General features: G+C 43.4%; 1 long non-coding RNA gene across 1 annotated transcript in view; it reads right to left on the bottom strand.

The window, feature by feature from the left end:
* LOC102017640 overlaps window positions 1-7,096 on the bottom strand; it is a 22,295-nt gene that overhangs the window by 14,092 nt on the left and 1,107 nt on the right. The gene's annotated exons all lie outside the window — the stretch shown is intronic.

Raw genomic sequence — 7,096 nt, 5'->3', positions numbered from 1 at the left:
GAGAGAAGGTATCAATGGACATATGAATACATTATAATTTACCAAAAGAAGAAAAATGTGTAAAATCCATTTGCTAAATATCATTACATTCTAAGTCTCTAGGATTACTGCCCTCTGGTAGCATTGGCCCAGGGAATTTCTGACAACTAGGGAAAGACATGGCAATTTTTCTTGCTTGTGACCTAGTCACTTGCAATTCTTCAGTTAGAGCCTTACTGTTTTGATAGTGGTAAGAATGACACCATTAGCTGCATCAAATAGGGTCATAAAAACAATTAGTGAGTCAGCTTGTTGGTTTCCAAATGTTAAAAATGTGGGTAAATTAGAGTGAGATCTTATATGACCAGTATAAAATGAAGCTGTTTGATTTTAAATTGCTTTTTGTAGTCTGAGAAAAATTAAAGAGACAGATCTAAAGTTGTCCACAAGATGGCACTGTTGAACCGTTGAGTAAAATAAACAGCCTAACCAGTAGCTAATTATATTCATGGGTTCATAACTGCTGAATAACAACCGGGAGAGCAGTAATTTCAGATCTTTGTGCAGAAAGTCTTGGGGAGTCTCTATTACGTGTTGATAATCTTTACTTCACATTGCAACTTTACCCCTTAGGTGAACCATTAGTAAAAGAAACTACTGTGTTAAAAGTAAGTTCAAGCTTAGTAATTTTTGGAACATTATACGAGTGTTTCAGAAAAAAATTGAAAAATGGGATCATGGGGAAAATAACTATTAATTTGTCTTATAAGCCTGCAAATGCTACTTGCCAATACAGGGCTTGCTGTAATAAGGTTATAAATTGATTCAAATCATTAGGTAACATGATTGTGGCAGGATCAGTACCAAAGAGCTGCTTATAGCTCATCCTACTTACGGTGATAATTTTTGCATTTGTTCTACATACAATTGTATTAATTGATTAGGAAGGTAAAGCCATTCAATAAGGCAAACTTGTTTATAGTAAAACTGTCCTACAACACCCTAGGAGAACAGGGAGTATCTAATGTATAAAGAATAAGGGCATAGTTTATATTGATTCTAAAAACATGATGCTCGTAGCATTTTTCAGCTATTACTAATTCTTTCTGTGTCTCTGTGGATAAATTATGGGGGGAGTCAATAGATGGGTCTCCCTGTAAGATAGTATATAAATGTTTTCATTGAGAGGTAGCGATACCTAATTTTGGCCTTATAGTTTCTGAAAGTCATTTAGAGTAGTTTCTGAAAGTCACTCAGAGTTTTTAAACTATCCTGTGGAACCTGTAATTTTTGTGGTCTTACTGCCGTTAGTCACTAGTATCTTCAGATAATAATAAGGGCTAGATGGTTGTCTTTTACCTGTTACAGCAAAACAGACCAAACAAAGAAGAAATGGCACTGAGGAGGTCTAGGAGACAGCAATTACACCAGTGGTCCAAACTGGTATCTCTCCCAAAGAGTAAGAGCCCCGCCCAGTGGGGTTTCAGGGCTTTTATGGGGACAGCAAGTGGGAGGAACAGAAGCAGATTTGGTATATTATGATTGGAGGGTTGCATGACATCATAGGTTGCCAACGGAGTTTGAACATCTCGGGTTACATTGTAAGGCCATCAGTTAAACAAGCACAGGTTACACAAAGGAGGGGATGCTGTTATCGGTCTGGCCCAGACATGTCCATTTGACTTTGGCAGGCATTCTTGGTGGACCTTTACCTTTAAAACTTAAATTTCTTCTTCATTTCTCCCTCTCTTAGTTAGTCAGAAAAATCACCATCAGAGTTACTGGGTTTTAGGGCCATGTAGGAGGGACCTGATCTGAAGGTCCTCTGAAGGCTGATACTGTTGATCTGTTTTGTAATGAAGGAGGTGAACCAATTTAATAGACAAGGTGCTACTAGGAGTATAAGGAGGAGACCTGTTAATGGTTCTAATAGAGCTGCCAACCGTAGCTCTCAGTTTCCCAGGGAGCTCCACAGGTAGGAGCCCGTCTGTCTTGGGCCTGCTGGTTTATTCATTCCTGCAACTGGTGAGTGGTTTCCCTGATACCACCAGACTTACTGGCCTAATAGCAGGAACCTTCTAAAAACAGGCAAGTGCCTCCCTGTTGAGCAGTGAGGAGGTCTAGAGCTTGGCAATTTTGGAGGACCATTGCAGTCAAGAAGTCGATTTGGTCTTGGAGTGTGCCCAGTGCTCCTTGTATTGCTGTGAAGTCATTATTTGTGTACCCAACTGCTAGTATTGCTATTGGCCCATGCCCAAGGCAGTGGCACCAAGGGCCAAACTTCCTGCTATGTTTATCCCTGACAAATTGGTAGTATTACTGGCTTCTGTTTCTGGTGGGCTTGGTGGGTAACTGTGGGACCCTGCTGACCTGGGTAAACAGAGTTCAGGCAAGAGATAGGTGAGTGCACAAAGGCCCATTTTTTTGATTGTTTGTTTGAAAATACCATGAGATGGACTCCATGAGAACAAATAATGAAAGTTCCATGATGGGCCGTCAGGGAGCCTGAGGTGGTAGTCAGAACATTTATAGTCAGCTGAGACATTTAGCTTTGTAGAGAAATCCAGGAGGCATGTGGCATTTCCCCATACTTTCATTGGGTGGGGCTGGAGCAGGCAATCGGAATTAGAAGTGGAGTTAAGGCTAGAGCCATTTAGAGATAAGCCTAGGACACAGTTAGGAGAGAACTCTATGAGGGACACAGAGCCAACATTTGCCCCTAATATAGGGTTTGCCATCCAGAGAATCCAGTAGGTGTTGTTAACTAGATGCAGCAGGTCTAGTTTGCATGGGCCAGTAAAGTTTTTAGGCTCAGGAAACAGCAGCAGCTTTGGTATAGGAGCTTTGATATGAAAAGGTGTTCCCCCGAGAAATGGGATCTGATGGTGCTTGGTGTCCCTTGCAGTGAATGACTGATACTTGTTTTGGTAGCTGTGCTGCCTCTAAAAGTTTAAGAATGAGGTGAGCGTGGGTGATGGGAGTGCCCTGAGTGCTGATAAGGACCCTTTCTTGCCAGATGGTGACATGGGAGTGCAGGATGCTAAATGCATATTTAGAGTCAGTATAAATGTTTATGATTTTATGTTTGGCTAGTGTGAGGGCTCGCATGAGGGATATAAGTTCTGCCTTTTGTGAAGATGTCCCAGGTGGCAATAGGCCTGCCTGTATTTCTTCGAAGCTGTTGACTATGGCATATCCTGCCCTCTTTTGAGTGTCTGTGTCAATTGAACTGCTATCTATGAGCCATGTGTCAGAGGCTGTAGGAATGGGACTGCTGGTAATGTGGGGAAAATGAGTAGGGGTCATCTGTAAGACCTCAAATCAATCATGGTGAGGGCTCTCATCAGAGGTGGGGAGTAAGGTGGTTGGGTTGAGGGGATTGCTGGTGGAGATAGTAATGGAAAGGTCTTGAATGAGAAGTAAATGAATCTGCTGTAAATGAGAAGAAGTCATCAGGGCAGGGAGTGTTTTGTGTGAGATGAGTTCATTAAGGGAGTGAGGTGAGTGAATTGTGATTGATTGTCCTAAAGTGAATTTTTTGGCTTCCTGTGTTAATGTGGTTGCTGCAGCAAAAGCCCAGAGGCAAGGGGCCCATCCACATGCCATGCTGTCTGTTTTGAGAGATATGTTACCACTTGGAAGAAAGGTCCCTTTTTGCGTCCTAGAACTCTTACCACGTTATAATCCTGAGAGGTAGTGTATAGAGTGAAGGGTTGAGTTGGATTTGGAAGACTGAAAGCAGGGACTTGTAAGAGGGCCTTTTGTAATTTGTGAAAGGAAAAATGTATGGGAGTAGTAGGGTCAAAGGGTTCTGACAGGCACCCCTTGGTTGCTTTATAGAAAGGTTGAGCTAGAGAGTCAAAGTTGGGAATCCAAAGGCAGAAGAAATTAGCAGACTATTAGGGTTCTGGTGCAAGTAAAAACAGAACAAAGTAAAAGTGCCCTTATTGTGGGTAAGGAAAAGACCACAGAGAAGAGGGGAGATGTGGAGCTTCTGAGGGCCTGGCCAGGGGAACAAAGGCTATATAAGGTGAGGCCGGAGGTGGGGTTTAAGGGGGTGGTCTGCATGATGTAGCAGGTAATGATTGGGCAGAAGGTGGGAAAAAGGAAACAGAATGCTATAAAAAGGAGGTAAGAAGTTGTAATTTGACCAGGGAGGAGGAAGGCAGGGCTTGTCACATGGCCTTCCTTGTCCTGTGCCATATTGGCTCACTGCCATGATGACTTAGAATTTTTACATAGACAGAAACCCATCGTTCTCTGCTTTTAGTTATATGGGGTAACGACCTCTCAGGCTGCTTCCTACTGAGAAGAGGCATTGCCATGATAGAGGGAGAGGAGATGATGGGCATTGCCTATGTAGAAGCTGGTGTTGGGTGTGTCAGTTAGAATGATGAATTCATTAGTGGCAACTGTGAAGCATGAACTGGACAAAATTAACAAAAATATTTAAAAACATAGGGTGCTATGAGTGGACAGGTCATTACCATGATTACAGGACCTAGAAGAGGCAGCAGGAAGGGGGGCCCATAATCTGAATGTGTCGTTCCACCATGACCATGGTGAGAGGAAAGAGTACTGATATTTTAGCTCTTTGCATTGGCATTCTAGCCAGTTTCAAAGGCTCTTTACCTTGTCCATGATGATCCCTGACTCATTTACAAAGTAACAACAATCTTCTCCCAGCATAGCACATGTACCCCCTTTTTTGGCTATCAGGACATCAAGAGTGCAGTGGTTTTGGAGGGTAACTGTTGCAAGGCTATTAATCTGGTTCTGAAGTGAGTGAATAGTGGGTGTCATAACATGTATTCTTTGGTAAAGCTTGAGGGAGTTCTGGTCATAAAGCTGTTTGGCTTGAATGCCCAGGCCTATTCTCCCTGCCCCCAAACCAGCTCCTAGGACTGTGAAAATGCTTACTCCAATAAAGATTGGAACGTCAAGGGCTCTTGTTTTGTAAGTGAGATGGGTGAATACTGGGGTGAGGGCATGTCTTTTGGGATGAGAGGAAGAAGGCAGGAAGGATATGGTTGTTGAGAAGCTAATTTGGCTTGTGTGTCAGCAAAAACATTATTACCCTGAGCAATGGGATCTGTTGGAGTATGGTGTCTCCTGCAATGAATGGCTACCACCTGTTTTGGGAACTGTGCTGCCTCTAGAAGTTTGAGGATGAGAGGTGCATTGGTGATGGCGGTACCCTGAGCATTGAAGAATCCTCTTTCTTGCTAGATGGCAGCATGAGAGTAGAGAATACTGAATGTGTACTTGGAACAGATGTTTATGGTTTATGGTTTTGTCTCTGGCTAGTGTGAGGGCATACGTGAGGGCCATAACCTCTGCCTTTTGTGAAGATGTCCCAGGTGGCAGTGGACCTGCTTCTATTACTATTGACCCACTGACTATGGCATATCCTGCCCTCTTTTGAGGGTCTGTGTTTGTTGAGCTGCCATCTATGAACCATGTGTCAGAGGCCATAGGAAGAGGAATGTTGTTCGTATGAGGAAAGGAAGTTGGAGTCATCTGTAAGACCTCAATACAATTGTGTTGAGAATGCTTATTAGGGATGGAGAGTAAAGTATCTGGGTTGAGGGGCCCACTGGTAGCAACGGTAATAGAAGGGTCTTGTCTTAAGGTGAACTTTTTTGCCTACTGTGTTATTGTGGCTGGTGTAGCAAGGGCCCAGAGACAGGGAGCCCATATGTGTATTGTGTTATCTAGTTATTTTGAGATATATGCTATTACCTGAAATGAGGTTCACTTTTTAAGTCCTAAGATTCCCACAGCACTGTGATCCTGAGAAGAAGTACACAAAATGAAATGTTGGGTTTGGTTAGGTAGAGTGAGTACTGGGGCTCTTTAAAAAGCCTCTTGTAGCTTGTGAAAAGAGGGTTGAATAGCTGGGGTGGGGTCAGGAGTTTCTGACAGGAGCCCTTGGACACCTTATAGAGAGGCTGAGCTAAGGAGGCAAAGTTAGGAATCCAGAGATGAAAGAAGTTTGCTAAATCAAGGAAGGAGAGGACTTGCTGTTTTGTAGGTGGGACTTGAAGGTCATGGAGAAGAGCTCTGCAATCAGTAGTGATTGAGTGACTGGTTGGAGTGGGAGTAAGTCTCAAATATTTACCTTTGGTGAAGGTATTGGGCCTTGCATGGAGAGACCTATATCTTCGTTCTGACAGAAAATTAAAGAGCATGGCTGTGTGTTGTATTGCCAGGGTATGTGAGGGGGAGCAGAGGAGGAGGTTATCAATGTACTGGAGTAAAATGCTGGGTTTGAATTTGAGGGTTTCTAGGTCAGTAGCTAGAGCTGGGCTAAAGAAATGAGGACTATCCCTGAAACCCTGAGGCAATGCTGTCCATGTGAATTATAAGGATTGGAGAGTATCTGGGTCTGTCCATGTAAAAGTGAAGAGATTTTGGAAATCTGGGTGCAGGGGAATAGTGAAGAAGGTGCCTTTGAGGTCTAGAACCATAAAGAGGGTTGTGGATAGAGGAATATGAGAGAGCATGGTATAAGGATTTGATACCATGGGATGAATAGATGTAACTGCATTACTGATAACCCTGAAGTCTTGAACTAAACGATAGGAGCCTTTGGGTTTGATTACTGGGAGGATGGGAATATTGTAAGGCGAGTGGGTGGCTGTAAGGAAGCCATTGGCAAGGAGATGCTGGATAATGGGCTTGAATCCCTGTTCATGTCTAGAGGATATTGGGTATTGAGGAAATAGGGAAAAGTTAATGGGTGCCTGAAGCAGATAGAGATGGGGATAGCATGTGTGGCACAGGAAGGGCTGGAAGTGTCCCAGATATTGGCATCTACCAGTGAAAGGAAAAGGGGAGGGTCAGGATTACTGCTGAATAGTGATTTGGTTTGGTGGATGAGAGGTATAGGGAGAGAAAAGGTGAAAGACAAGTCGAGTTTTTGGAGAAGGTCCCTACCCATGAGAGGTGTGGGGCAATTTGGAATGGTGAGGAAGTTGTGAGTAAAAAAGAGTGTCTGAAGCTGGCAAGGAACAGGTCCTATCTGAAGTGGCTTTGTAGGTCAGCCATCAATCCCCACAGTAGAGATAATGGATCAAGTACAATGGCCTGAAAACTCAGGAAGAACACTCTATGT

The sequence above is a fragment of the Chinchilla lanigera genome, unplaced genomic scaffold, assembly GCF_000276665.1.
Source record: "Chinchilla lanigera isolate Chin_1 unplaced genomic scaffold, ChiLan1.0 scaffold00062, whole genome shotgun sequence".
In the NCBI taxonomy this organism is placed as follows: domain Eukaryota; kingdom Metazoa; phylum Chordata; class Mammalia; order Rodentia; family Chinchillidae; genus Chinchilla; species Chinchilla lanigera.
This window is presented reverse-complemented; position numbering and strand designations above follow the sequence as displayed.